Consider the following 15301-nt stretch of genomic DNA (forward strand, 5'->3'; position numbering starts at 1 on the left):
CTATGTGTGTTTGTGCATATATTTAATGATAGTGAGTGTACTATCCCCTGGAAATTCTGAGTATCATCTTTCCTGGCAGTCAGCTATCATTATTGAAGAAGCAAAAATGACTGACTAGCTCTTAATGGTGTTTTTCATTTTGATGTTTTATAGGCTACCATAATGAAAAAAAAAGTCCATTTTTTCTCTATTTATGAACTTCTCCATAAATATAGGGGCTGGTCCTTTGTCTATGGGGCCACAGATGAAGACTTACTGTTTTGGTAAAGCTAGCCATATATAGCTTTTGAGAGCTATGTATAAAAACAATGATGATGAGAATGAGTAAGAGGAGAAAAAAAAGGGAATTTATGATAACAAGCATTTTTATAGTGCTTTAAGGTTGCAAAACACTTTATAAACATTTACTCTTTTTACCCTCAATATAACCCTGAGAAATAGGTACTACTATTCACATTTTACAAATGAGAAAACTGATGCAGTAATATTTTTACCCTTTTGTTACTCCTTTTGTTTATCTGCTTGGTTTTTTTCCCTTGTGTTTTTTCCCTTTTGAATTGATTTTTCTTGCACAGCATGGTAAATATTGAAATATGTTCAGAAAATTGCACATGTTTAACTTATATTAGATTGCTTGCCATCTTAGGGAGTAAGAGGTGAGGAAAGGAGGGAGAAAAATTTGGAACACAATTTTTACAAATGTAAAAATTATATTTGCATGTACTTGGAAAAAATAATATTTAAAAGGAAAAAAAAAGAAAACTAGAACAGGCAAAGATTAAGTGACTTACCTAGGCTCAAATGACTAGTACTGGAAGGTGGATCTGAAATCAGCTCTTCCTGTGATACCAGGTTCAAGGCTCTATCACTATGTCCCCTGGCTATTATTATCTATTCCACTATGAAACATGAGAGGAAATCTTGAGATAATCTTGAGATAATGGAGTAATGCCTCCATTACCATGAGCATGTCAAAGTCAAATTATCAGTTTATGATGTGAACATATATCATTAAACTCTTATTTAGCATTTTAAGAATACAAGTTACCAAGCAAAAGACCAAGTCAAAAAAGCATTTTTTTTCCTAACTGCAACTTCTAGCTTGCTTAAATGGTCATTTAGAAGAACAAGACTTCAAAAAGCAAGATAAAGAGAAGGAATAGTTGGTTATTGGCAAAAGCAGTAAGCCTATCATTTACATGGACATGTCTAAAAACAAAATATAACCAATAGAAGAATACTGAAGCAATGTTCCTACTGGGCTTATATCCCAAAGAGATCTTAAAGAAGGGAAAGGGACCTGTATGCACAAGAATGTTTGTGGCAGCCCTCTTTGTAGTGGCCAGAAACTGGAAACTAAGCAGATGCCCATCAATTGGAGAATGACTGAATTGAGGTATATGAATATTATGGAATATTATTATTCTGTAAGAAATGGCCAACAGGATAATTTCAGAAAGGCCTGGAGAGACTTATATGAACTGATGCTGAGTAAAATGAGCAGGACCAAGAGATCATTATATACTTCAACAACAATACTATGTGATGATCAATTCTGATGGATGTGGCCATCTTCAACGAGATGAACCAAATCAACTCTAATAGAGCAGTAATGAATTCATCTTTTGGGTATAAAAGAAACAAGCTGGAACGCCCTTTTGCAGGAGCCCTCCCAGCCAACACATGGTATCCTTCCAGCCATGTAAGGGTCCCTGCCCGCCAAAGGCCACCTTTGGCCCTGGCGTCTTTCTAACTGAGCTTTACTTCCAAATTCCTACAATAAACCTTTTATTTATCAATCTAGGTTTTCGGGCCTGTAAATTCATTTTACAGGGGACACTGTGCCTCATGGGATCTATGCGCCGACAAATGGGGTTCCCCCTTTCCTTTCCCTCAGTATCAGGGACTTAATAAATGTTTATTCATTAGACAAAAGTGGAGATTATTTTGATAATATAAATAGAAAGCATTCTGTGAATTGAGAACACCTGCTCAGATCAAATCACTGATTAAAAATATAGTATCTATAAAACCAAATTGTTATTGGTTTTAAATCCCCCTTAAGAGATAGAGAAGTTGGAAGAGGGAATAATAGGGCAAGTCTGATTTTCAGTTCCTTAAATTATTTGGTCATTATCACCAAACTTTTTTTCTTTAGTAGGTTTTCTAAGTCAGTTCCATTACCAATAGAAAGCTGTCTCCTGCCAAACATTCAAGCACTCAGAAATTTCATTTTAAACTTCTGAGTCAAACTCCAGATTTTCCCAAAGAACTCTCTGTTGATCAAGATTTCTCTAATTGTGATCGAGGCTGGGGGATGAGGGCAGTGTGGACCCAAGCTTTCTCTTGTTTCAAAATGCCCCTTTCACTAAAGACAGGGTGTTACATGTTCAGCTTTGTAATTTTGCCTCCTAGTGAGTTACGAGTAAGAAACTAAGTGATCTCATTCTAACTAGAGAGTGAAACATTGGGGAGTGACCATGTAAACACTGAGGTAGAAATAACCACATTACTTACATTAATTCATCATAAAGAGACCACACAAAGAAAATATTTTTAGAGAGAGATGTAGAATTTGACACATACTAGATCTAGTCAAAGCAATATACACAATCCAGATATAAACAGTGAGAGAATACACTGATCTCAGTTCTTTCCTTGCATTTTAAATAACAATAACATAGATACTTGGAAAAGTTCCTAAACTAAATTGCATCTTGCACACCACAGATCTCTTTATCTCCTTTCTCAATTTTTCTTTCCCTTCCACTATCCACTTTAGCTCTTTAACCTCCTTCTTTCTTAACTGAATGTTAAGAAATTGTCAAGATAAGAGATAAAATATTGTCTGAAGAGACATAAATAGCTCTTACCACAATTGGGGAAGGTTCAGTCACAGAATTGCTATCAAATCCACCAGTCACATATTCCCCCTGCCAGCAACTGGAATATCAACCCTGCAGAGAGTTACATTTGCTGCAAAGCCATAATCTGTGGATTAGGAACAAATGCTCTGAGCTCCAAGCTGTTCATCCAAGGGCAAGTCATGCAGGAACTAAGGCACTACCAATGGAAGAATACAGTCACAATTATTTGAAAAATAAAAATCCGTACCCAGGAAGAGTTTAAAAAGGGAAGTTCCAGGAAAAAAAAGAGAGAGAGAGAGAAGAGAATGAAGAGTTGACAGGTGGTGGTAATGATGGGAAGGGGTTGGGGGATGGGAAAGTTACCAGCATGACAGATGTATTGACTCAATTCAAACAGTAAATAAGAGGTTCTCAGTATAGAAGGAAAAGAACAATAGGCAGAAGGAAAAGGAGAGATCAAGGCTTTGATGGTGGCTTTCTGCCATTTTAGGTTTGTATTTCAGGTCTGATCCTTAGTATAACAGAAATCATTAATTGCTTTTACGCTAATTGTCAGAAAAGAAAAAACAAACAAACAATAAGTTTTTTCCCCTCAAACTAAGGTACTAAGGATTACTTTCTTCCCCTAATAAATGTTGTGGGATTAAAACAGGTTTCCCTTCCATCCCCTAGAACTTTAAAGATGTAAGCCCAATAAAGATTTCTCAAAATAGCATAATCATTTCTTCCTTCTGAGAAGTATACCCCCAAGGTCATGTAACTCAACATCATCATTTTCTTTTTGGAATAGATTGTATAGGTCACATCATAATCAATATTATATCCCCCTCCCTACCACTGCCTAAAGTTGTCGCCCAACTTTTTTTTTTTAAAACCTGCACTTCTATTAGTTGCTAAACTTATACAAATAACTCAAGAATAGCAAGTAAATATGCAGTCCAAACACAAATACAGAGCAAGAAACCAGTAGGCTGACTAGCACTCTCTTATTACTCTAGCACATAAGCAACAGTGATGAATGCCACCCCCTCGTTCACAATCTTAGGAGAACAAACCAATTTGTTTTTGAGATAGATTTCCAAGGAAGCCAATGAAACTGAGTTACATAACACTGGTACTATTCCATCATGAATTTTAAAACATTCAAAGGTTCCCTTTTCCCTACTAAATGTACTCCAACCTCCTTACCTTTCTGTATATTTAGCACGAAAAACTGAGTGTCAGTTACCTAGGCAAAGAAGACTCTGAGTGTTTAGCTACCCCAGCCTCTGGAAACCTCAACACTGCCAGTACCCCAGGGAAAAAAAAATTAATACACTCATGCCTTGTGAATGAAAAAGATAGTGCACTCATCCCTATTGAACAAAAAGGAGGGAAGAAATCCAAAGAAGAAATAGGAAAGAGACAAAGGGAGGGTGAAGATATGGAGTGTTAGTTACACAATGTGCTAGATGAGTTCATGTTAGCACTTTGAGAGAATCTACAGAGAAACAAGAAATAAAAAGATGGAGAAAGTGCCAGCTGCTGTTATCTGGATGACAAGAAAGAGGACTAAAAATTATGGAGATACCAACTAGGGCCAAGATAAAAGATATTGTAGCTACTTGATTCTGTTGAGAGTAAAACTTTTCATCCTTCTCACTTCTCCCTCTGTTCTCCCAGGGCAAGAATGTTTCTATTACAATGCTTGTCTCTGCTCTCTAAAGATACATTTGCAATTTTGCTTAACTCTTTTTGAACTTTCCAATTACATAAAGTGATAAATAATTATTGTTTCTGATCTATGCACTTCATTGTTGTGAAAGGGAAGTCCAAAAAAGAAGGGATGGAGGTTGCTATGTTAGCAACGCAAATAGACAGAAGCTAAAAGGACAAAAGTTTAGGCTTTCCATCTGAATTGTCAGGATCCTATCTCATTTGGGGGCTCAGGAGCTATAAGAAAGAGAATCTTATTAGTACTTAACATTTTTATAAATTCCCCAAACAGGGTAATAAATCATGTAAATTTAGGCCTCATGATTCTCCATTGAATACAAAAAAATAGTAACAGTAGCATTCTGTGAAGGAAACTTGGTAAGTAGGAAAACACCTCAGACAAGATTTTCCCCATTCTTTTCTCTCAGCACAGTTACCAACTCCATATGACTTGGAAGAAAGATGTTTAGGGGAAAATTATTCCAAATATATAAAAGTGGAAGTCATCCAAAGGGGGCTAGCTAGTTTTCTGCTACCCTAAATACTTCTATCTCCAGATACCTTGGGATAAAAGGGTAAAGGTAGAGAAAAGGAGTGAGAGAGAGAGACAAGGAGGAGGAGAAAACAGAAATAAAGAAAGACAAAGAAACCCACACAGAGAGAACAAAGATCACTCATAAGGTTAAACTATTTAGACAAAGGAGCTGTCTAATTTCTCCTCTTATTTGCTAAGAAGCAGCCCTAGGAAATTGGAAAGATAAAAGATGGCTTCAATTTAATTTATTTTTATCTTTTAAAAAAAGGTAAACAATGAAGGTGGTAGGATATAAATATGTTTGCTTGTAGAACCTATGTGTCTTTCTAAGCAATATGTAGAAGTAAAAAAAAAACATGTAAATGAAATATTACAACATACATATAGAGAAATTTGTTATCCCCTTTGCTTTATCACCCTTTATGAATCCTTCTTTGCTCTTTCACCTTCCTCTGATTCCCCTAAGCCTTGGAAAATAAAGTTTCTTTGAGCTTGAGGGGAAATAGTTTCATTACTTTCTATCATATTCTTTCTCTAAAAAAAACCAGCTTGTGTACATGAAAGGATCTCATACACATTCTTTCTGTATATAGGTCTTGTCACACTTAGTATAAAGAAATTCCTCAATGGTTCAGACTGTCTTATTTTTCTTTTTTATCTCCCCAGCATCTTGTACAATACATTATACTAATTAGATATTTGACAATTATTTGTTAAAGAATAAATAAATAATTAGAAACAATATTTTATGAGATGAAGCCAATGAGTGGAAAACATCTCAGATTCAAAAAAGTGGATTTTGGTAGTAGAACTTAAACAATGATAAATCATGAATATGTTCATATCTTTAACCAAAGCTAACACCTGCTGTGGAGGCCAGATGGACCTATAGATTACAAAGGTTAACTTGTCTCATAGCAACTGTGTTTGCAGAACTCCAAGTGAAATTCAAGCAGCAATAAGGTTTTTCTAATGCCCTCTAAAAGATGCATCTGAAAAAATAATGGAACTAAATTGCAAAAAAATTAATAGGTTTTTAATAGGATAGGTAATGTTCATATTTTTTGAAAAATGGGAATTTTCTATGACTGCAAGCTCAACATTAGTTGGGTCTAAGCCAAGAAGGACAATATGACCTTAGGTTACATTAAAAGACATATCAGGAACCACTACATAGAATTCCCAATCGCTCTAATTTTAGACGCCTGCATTTTGGATTTCCTTCACAGGCTAATTGTAGACTATTTCAAAGTCCAATTCTTTTTATTCAGCAAAACAACTGTTTGGATATATATACATATATTGTATTTAATTTATACTTTAACATATTTAACATGTATTGGTCAAGCTGCCATCTGGGGGGGGGGAGGAAGGAAAAAATTAGAACAAAAGGTTTGGCAATTGCCAATGTTGTAAAATTACCCATGCATATATCTGGTAACAAAAACAAAAACAAAACAACAAAAAAAGACATATCAGGTGAAGAACAAGGAATGGGATAGGCCCACTCTTCTCTACCTTCATCAGATCACATCTACTATGGATGTCATGGTTTAGAAAGGACATACCATATCCAAAATAGGGCTAGCAGGGTAGTGAAAGGACTCAGATGCATACCATAGAAGAACTAATAAACAGAACTAAAGAAGTAAAGAGTTAGTATAACAAGGCTAGCAGCCTTGAAATATTTCATATTGTCATGTAGAAGAAGGATTCCTTCCTCTTTGGTTAACTTGGGCTCAGAAGCAAGAAATAAGAGGAATGAGTGGAAGTTACAAAGAGGATAATTTTAGCACAATTTATGGAAAATCTTCCTGACAATTTGAACTATACAAAACTAGAGAGCAGACTGCCTCAAAAGGCAGTAAGTTCTCAGTCTTCAGCCGTACCAATAACGACTACTTGCTGAGATGCTATAAAGATTTTTGTGCAAGTTAAAGTTGATGTCTTATCAGTTCCTTTCCCACTGTGAAATTTTATGAATCTAACAAAAGTATCTAAGAAAAATAAAATAAAAATATTTGAAATTCAGAACTAAGGACCTGGATGTCCAGGGAAGGGGAACGAGATGGACATATATACAAATATCTAAGGATCTTTCCCACCCAACATCAAAGTAACCCTTTTGAGAATATTCAACCATAGGGACAAATCCCTTTTTTCTTCAATGAATGCATACAGAAAGCTAAGGATATTGCTAGAGTTCACCCACTTCAACAACCATCCTGTGCTCCTTTTACTGATAACTTGTCAAGTTATAGGAAATAGAAGTACTGCACTTAGAATGAGAAAGATTTGAGTTCAAATGCTATCTCCAGTATTCACTATTCACTGCTACTCTACACCAAGCATTTAGTTTCTTTCTCTTAGTTTCTTCATCTGTTTTTATTCATTCTTCATTTTCAAAGAGGACCTAGAGGAATTTAACCACTTTTTTTTTTTTTTTTTTTTTTTTTTTTTTTTTGCAGAAGGACATCATGAAGTAATGTCTTGATTAGCTCATGAATTGGATTTAAGTGAAGTAGAGGAGCACAAAGTCATCAGCCTCATTTTTCTTCTAGAATTATCAAAGTCTAGTGACAAGATAAAAGTCAAGATGACTGGAGATGGCCTAGAGTGTAGTGGATGACTTTGACCTCAGATGTCTGATCAAACTCTAAGTACTTAGTACTTTAGCTACCTTGGCCATTGAACAAATTGTTCTCATGCATACAGTGGGGAAGTCTTCACATGTTTTGTAAAAACATCTCTCTAACTCACTGACAGCTTTGAGGAATATTAATTATCTTCAGCCTGGTTTAGCCTGTCTGCCACAATAGTTTTACCTACTTATGATTGCTGCACATGCTACAATTTTTTGGAACCACAGGTGAAAATTAGGTGAACCAGTTAGATACCAAAGGTGGATAATAAGCCTAAAAATGTCTCCGTGCTAGTTCTCTCTTAACAACACATATTCTTTTTCTATAAAATAAAGTGGTCGAATTAAATGACCCCTAAGTCTTCTGCCAACTCTAAATTTATGATCCTATGAATCTTTCTTAGCATTTCTACATTTCTAAAATTAGGATATTAAAACCTATCTCAAATAGTTGTTACAAAAATCAAATAAGAGAACATAAGTAAATTTATCATCATCATTATTTCTTTTGCTGTGCTCAGGGCAAACATAAGCAAAAACCCCCACCAATTTGGGCAGATACCATGTAGACACCAGATTCTTGGAGTGAATGAAGAAGTAGAAAATTCTATGAAATATTTGAGAAGATATTCCAAATCAAATCAAGAAATCTCAATAACATCAATTCAAAGAAAGCATAAGAGAAGAAGGTAAACATAACTTTTCAGCAAGTTTAGACTCAACTAAGTCAGATTATTAAGAAATTTAAAAATAAAACTGGAAGCAAGACAACATCATCAGACTGGGATAAATCTGTATATTTCTCTAACCAATTATTTTGTCATCAATACCAGTGAGTAGATGAATGGAAAGAATTTACTGTGTGTGAAACATTGTACTAAGTTCTGAAGATACAAATATAAATATGAAACAGTCTCTACCCTCAAGGAGTTTGCATTTTAAAAAGCAAGATAACACCTGTAAGGAATGGTGGCTTTGGAAGGGAATAATGATCTGGGAAGTCACATTACAGCAGTCCATTGATGTACTCTTTCCAGAGGGCAAGAGAGCAGTAGTTTGATTATAATTCTCAAATAAAGAAGTAGAAAAAGGCAAAGCTTGCTGGGAGAATTTATTCCAAAGTAGAGTGGAAATGGGCAAGATGAAGATGAAGGCACATGGTCTCAGTTCAGAACTGAGTGGATAGAAATACATTTAGAACCAACATCTCAGTCACTATTGTACCTTATAAGGATGCAAAAATAGCATGGAATAAAGAAAAACATAGGGAAAGCACTTAAGACGAAAGAAATTAATGCTAAATATAATACAAATTTGGTAGGACTCAGTCTTCAAATTCTCTTTAAAATAGGAAGATATTGAACAATTGAGGAAACGATTCAATGGATAGTATTACTACCTTCTTCCCCAAAAAGATGATCAAGAGAACATCAAAATCTACCATTCCACATTCTTACTTCTTCATCTTATAAAATGTTGAAGAGAATGATCTGTAGACATATTGATTAAAAATTTGATGCATTATAAAAAAGAGAGACTCATCCTCACAAAACTGACTGACAGTTGAAGAGAATGAAAGATCCCACAATTTTTTAAAAAGTATTTGATACAGCAGGATAGGCTATTGCCTACTTTGTATAGAATGAGAATATTGAAGCACACACAGAGATTCACTATATATTGCTTACTGAATCAATAGTGGGCTATTAGTCTCCCAATTCTCATTCCAGCATCTTAACCAATTCCAATTGCATTTTCAACATTGTAGCCAGTTTCCTAAAGTGAGATCATAGGTTTTCCTTGTATGAAGCTGGTGGCACTGACCCTTTTACTCACAGATCATTTCCATCTGCTTGACTAATCAATATAATGATGGAATAAGTTGAAGTTACTGTACTTTTTTTAATATCCAGTCTTCTCCTAGTTCTATGGGAAAAATTCAATATTACAGTTTTAGGATTAGAAGGGATCTAAGAGCCATATGGTCCAGCTCCCTAATTTTATACATAAGAAGATTGAATCCCAGAGAGTTTAAGTGATTTGCTCCCATTCATTGAGTTAGTAAATAACAAAGCTGATATTTGAACCCAAGTTTTTTGAGTCCAGATCCAGGTCCAAAGTGTGTACTGCTGGGTTGGTTGGTTTGTTTTTCCTACTATGCCACACTGCTTTAATAGGGAAAAGGAATTTAATACATCTGGGGAAAACCAAGAACTGGTTGGTTTGGTTTTTACCCTCGATTGTGTAATATACACTTTGGCAGGTCCTAATAAGCTAGAAAGATTTCATGGATAGGACCCAGAAATGGACTGCATGTCATTCAAGAACCAATCTGCCTATCCCCCTATATCTAGAAAGGTTTAGCACAAGTAGGTTAGCTAACAGGTGATGAATTAAAAGATGGAGGGGAGAGTAGAACAACAACAAAATGATGAAGACTGTCTATCAAGGCATAAAGGGATTACAATCAAAATAAGTGAAAGGAAATCACACACCTTGAAATCACAGAGCTTTTGAAGTCCCAATCACTCCTCAATCTCTCCCAGGTTTATCCCTAAGCATGCTGCATGAAAGAGTTAGGAACAATAATATACAAAGTGTTGACCCATAGAGAACTAACAGGAATAGCATTCTTCCTAGTTCTGTTTTCTTTCCCCTGATTTGACCTTTCTCTGCTCCTTGGCAGAATATCAGATAATCAAGACAGCAATACTGAAAAGTGGCCTTCTCAGGGTCCATATCTAGCAGAACTCATTATACATGGAACAAGCAAATTAATTAACAGAGAACTGGGAAAAGGAATGAAGTTGGGCAGCTAGTTGGCACAGTGGATAGAGCACTGAGCCTGAAGTCAGGAAAGACCTGAATTCAAATATGGCCTCAGACACTTACTAATAGTGTGACTCTGAACAAATCACTTCACCCTGTTTGCCTCAGTTACTTCATCTGTAAAATGAGTTGGAAAAGGAAATAGCAAACCACTCCAATATTTTACTAAGAAAACCCCAAATAGGATCAAGTTAGGTGATGTATTATTACCTAATTTTATCAAGTAAATGAATGAAGTTAAGGGATTTGAATTGTCTTATCCAAGATCACAAAAAAGAGCTGGGGCTGGGGTCTTCTGCCTCTAAGTTCATTTTGTTGTTGTTGTTGAGTCATTTCAGTTCTGTCACCCAACTTGTAACCTATAACAAATTTGTAAAGAACTTTTCAGACTTTTTTCATAACTCCCCTATTGGGTAAGTAGCATGAGTACTAATTGGTTCTGAATTCTTGGGCAAGAGTGTAGAACCTGATTACAGAAGAAAAATTAAGGAACAAGGGTGTTGTAATGAAAATAGTTTGTAAATCTTAAAGAATGCTTAAATATGAGTTGTTATTATTCTAAAGCTATAAATAACAATTAAAGTATTATAAGCCAAATAAATGGTACCAAACTTAAGTGCTGGAGTTAAATGGAGAGGATCAATGTAGGCTGTGGTAATTGGAAGAAACTTTCCAGAATGTGAGACTGAAATTGAGCATTAAAGAAAAGCTAGGATTTAAATAAGCAGAAAGGAGAGCACTGCAAGTAGGAGAAACAGGATTAGTAAAAAGTATTTGAAGGTAGGAATAAACATGCCTTTTTCAGGATAGAATGGGCAATAATTCACATTTGACTGTCAAGGAAAAAAGAGACGAGGTGGAAATAATAAATGTGTTTCCATCCTCACGTCTATCCACCTTCTATAAGCAAAATATGACCAATAAAGTAAATGGCAATGGATAACCATTTCATCTAGAGAGAATGGTTTATGCCTGGAAGCAATAGAAGGCTGGCATAAAAATGTTCTAGATGAGAATATGGATGATTCTGGATACCATGGAAAATAATGTATATGCATAAGCAAATTACCTTGAATTCGTAAATCCATGTGCTCAGAAAAACCAAATGCTCTTTTTTTTTCAATCAAGACAAATACAAGTTCTATTAGTTTAGGAAGTCATTGAGAGGTTTTAAGAAGGAAGAAATTGGTAAGCTTAGTCTTCAGATAAACAATACAGTAGTAAGGAAGTCTAAGGTTGTCTGGAAGAAGACACAAAACTCAATATGAGTATATTTAGAAATAGAATGGATTTTTTTCTTTTTTTAATAGTTAAAATTTTAATAACACTTACTATGCCCCAGGTACTATACTAAGTATTTTTTTTACTTTATTTTTTATTAATTTTATAATTATAACTTTTTTTTACAGTACATATGCATGGGTAATTTTTTACAACATTATCCCTTGCACTCACTTCTGTTCTGAATTTTCCCCTCCTTCCTTCCACCTCTTCCCCTAGTTGGCAGGCAGTCCAATACATTGTTAAATATGTTAAATATATATCCTAGATACAATATATGTGTGCAGAAATTAATTTCTTATTGCACCGAAAGAATTGGATTCAGAAGGTAAAAATATCCTGGGAAGAAAAACAAAAATGCAAACAGTTTACACTCATTTCCCAGTGTTCCTTCTCTGGGTGTAGCTGATTCTGTCCATCATTAATCAATTGTAACAGAATTAGATCTTCTCTTTGTTGAAGATATCCACTTACATCAGAATACATCCTCATATAGTATTGCTGTTGAATCTCCTGGTTCTGCTCATTTCACTCAGCATCAGTTCATGTAAGTCTCTCCAAGCCTCTCTGTATAGAATGGATTTTTTTTTCAAGGACTACCAGAATAACTCAAGAATTCAGCAACTCTCTGAGGGTATTCACGAACCTCCCTCTTCCTGCCCTCAGATATTTTGGATTTCAGAAAGCTTGCTAAGTTGGAGACACCTACTTCTTGAATTTTGAAGAATTTTCTACCTGATTCTTCTTTGAGTTATGAGACAGAGAAGTCTCCAAAAGTGGCTACATGCCAAGGATTTGCAGTAGAAATGGCCACTAGAAGAGAACTAAGATGAGGAAAATTGTGAACTGTTCTTATGAGGAAGAACCTTGAATTGATTTATAAGAACCATATAGTTTAATAGAAAGATAAGTTAATAACTTTGGATTCCAGGATTGATATACACTTGTCATGCTGACATTTATTTAATTAGCACTAGCTACTGTCCACAATCATCATATCACAAAATGTTGTTTTAGGAATAGGCATAAAGGAATATATGCTCATATGACATGTTATCAAATTTGAAGATGACATAAAGCAGGAAGAAATAACTAAATTGAGAAAGGACAAAGTTATGATCTATCAGATTTACAGGTTAGATAATTAGATTAAGTCTAAGATAAAATGTAATAGGAATAAATTTAAAGATTTACCTAGTTCGGAATATCAGATTCACAAATACAAGATGGAGGGGACATAGTTTAATAGCAATTGGTTAGAAAAAAGATTTAAAGGTTTTAGTGAAATGGAAGTTCAATATAGGTTGAAAGCAAGATATGGTAGCTAAAAATGTTAAGATCATTTTAGGGCTCTGTTAAGTAAGGCACAGCTTCCCAGATTAGGAGGGTCATAGTCTCTCTGCACTATGCACTGATATGATCATCTCTGTAGTATTAGTTTCAATTCTAGATGCAACATTGATAAACTGGATACATCTAGATGAGGGCAATCCCAATAGTTTTGGGTCTTGAGTTCATGCTATATGAAAACTGGCTGAAGAAAATTAGGATGTTTAGTCTGGATAACATCCAGGGAGACACAGTAGCCATCTTCATAGTTGACGATGAAACAATCTTGTTGCTGTGTACAATGTTTTCAGATTGTGCTTGCTTCATTCAGCATCAGTTCATGTAAATCTTTCCAGGCTTTTCCAATCCATTCATTATTTTCTATAGAACAATAATATTCTATTGCTCTCAAAACCCCTAACTTATTCAGTCATTTCCCACTTGACGGGCATTCACTAATTTTCCAATTCTTTGCAACCACAAAAAGAGCTACTACAAACATTTTTGCACATGTGGGTCCTTTTCCCTCTTTTGTGATCTCTTTGGGATACAGACCCAGTAGCGGCACTCCTGGATCAAAGGGTATGCACAGTTTGACAGCCCTTTGGGCATAATTACAAATTGTTCTCCAGAATTGTTGGATCATTTCACAACTCCACCACCAATGCAGTAATATCCCAGTTTTCCCACATCCTTTCCAACATTCATCATTGTCTTTTCCTATCATCTTTAGCCAATCTAGTAGGTATGAGGTGATACCTCAGAGTTATTTTAATTTGGATTTCTGTAATTCTATGAATATTAATCTGGAATCAGAGTATTGAACGGATTGCAGTGGAGAGAAAACAAAGGTAGAAAAACCAATTGGAAATAATAACTGTATTCTGAATTAGCCAGAAAAGAAAAAGACAAAACCCACTGTGATTCATCTGTTGCATCCCATACAATCAATGGTGTTGATTTTCCTTGTTTTTAGCAAAACTCCAGCACATTGTGATTAAACTACTTGCAAATAAGAAGATGACCTTATCAACTCATTATATTATTATCCATTGCAAAGATCTCCCCAGAGGCCCGAGTGAGGGGAGCCAATGATGTAATTGTCATAAAAAGGAAAAATAATCTGGGGCCACCTTGTGATAGGTATCTGACAGGTTACATTTTTTTCCCCCAAAGCTTTGTATACCACACTAGACTGATAGAACAGACAAGGCCTGGAGTTTAAAATGACCTAATCCCCAAAGCTGAGTAAATCAGACAAAGAGGATTACCCCTTAAAAGGGAATTATATGTTAAATATAGAACCCATTCTTCCTTTAAAGTCATCTCATCCACTTTGACTATCTATCAAGCACTTTATTTGGTTTTCAAATTTTAAGCATGGACATTTGAATATGAGAAATCCCCTACACTTTCTTTGGCAAATACTCTCTACTTATACCTACCTCTGCCCAAGCCCCAACCTCAGTGGTGAAGAGTATCAATAACTTTTTCAAGACAATCTGCCAGTTTCCCCAATATCTTAGAAGGGTTCTGAATAGGTTATCTATTCCTATCTCTTCATTTTCCCTATGAGAAAACTGGGGCCTAGATTTGTATAATGACTAGTCCAGGATCACTCTGGCAATTAGTAAATGACCCAGAATTCAAATCCAGGTCCTCTACTACAAATCCAATACTCTCAGCAATAAACCACAGTGTCTTTCTAGTTTTCCCAACCCATAAGCACATCATCTCTCAAAGACTTCTCTCTCTGAGCCATGATTTCTTCTGTTTCAGAGCTCCCTTCCCAATTCATTTATTTTGCTCTCAGAGCATGGAAATGTCTGCCCCACTCATTTTATACTAACATTAATTATGAGTGCCTAATTTCTATAATGTTTCTTAAGGATTTTTATATGCGCATATGTTTCAAAATATTTCTAGACTCGATACTAATCTGCAGGACTTATTTGTCCTCTTTCTCTCAGTCCCTATTGCAAAAACCAAATCAGATTTCTATTTTTTTTCAGGTCCACATAGAGCCATGTCATTTGATGGAACTATATGACAATGCCAATCCTACTAATGCTGTTCTAGTGGCAGTGCAGAGAGTAGTAGCAATCTCCTTCTGATCAGGCTCAA

General features: G+C 35.3%; 1 protein-coding gene across 5 annotated transcripts in view; it reads right to left on the bottom strand.

Annotated features, from left to right (window-relative positions):
- Positions 1-15301, bottom strand: part of SV2B (synaptic vesicle glycoprotein 2B) — a 170682-nt gene that overhangs the window by 141058 nt on the left and 14323 nt on the right. The window contains exon 1 of one of the 5 annotated variants that reach the window (XM_074295086.1): positions 2874-5446. The exons of the other annotated variants lie outside the window; for them this stretch is intronic. The gene's annotated coding sequence lies outside the window, so the exon portion shown is untranslated. Of the gene's footprint in view, positions 1-2873; positions 5447-15301 lie in introns of those variants that run through there. 5 annotated transcript variants of the gene reach the window in all.

Source organism: Sminthopsis crassicaudata, chromosome 2, assembly GCF_048593235.1.
Source record: "Sminthopsis crassicaudata isolate SCR6 chromosome 2, ASM4859323v1, whole genome shotgun sequence".
In the NCBI taxonomy this organism is placed as follows: Eukaryota; Metazoa; Chordata; class Mammalia; order Dasyuromorphia; family Dasyuridae; genus Sminthopsis; species Sminthopsis crassicaudata.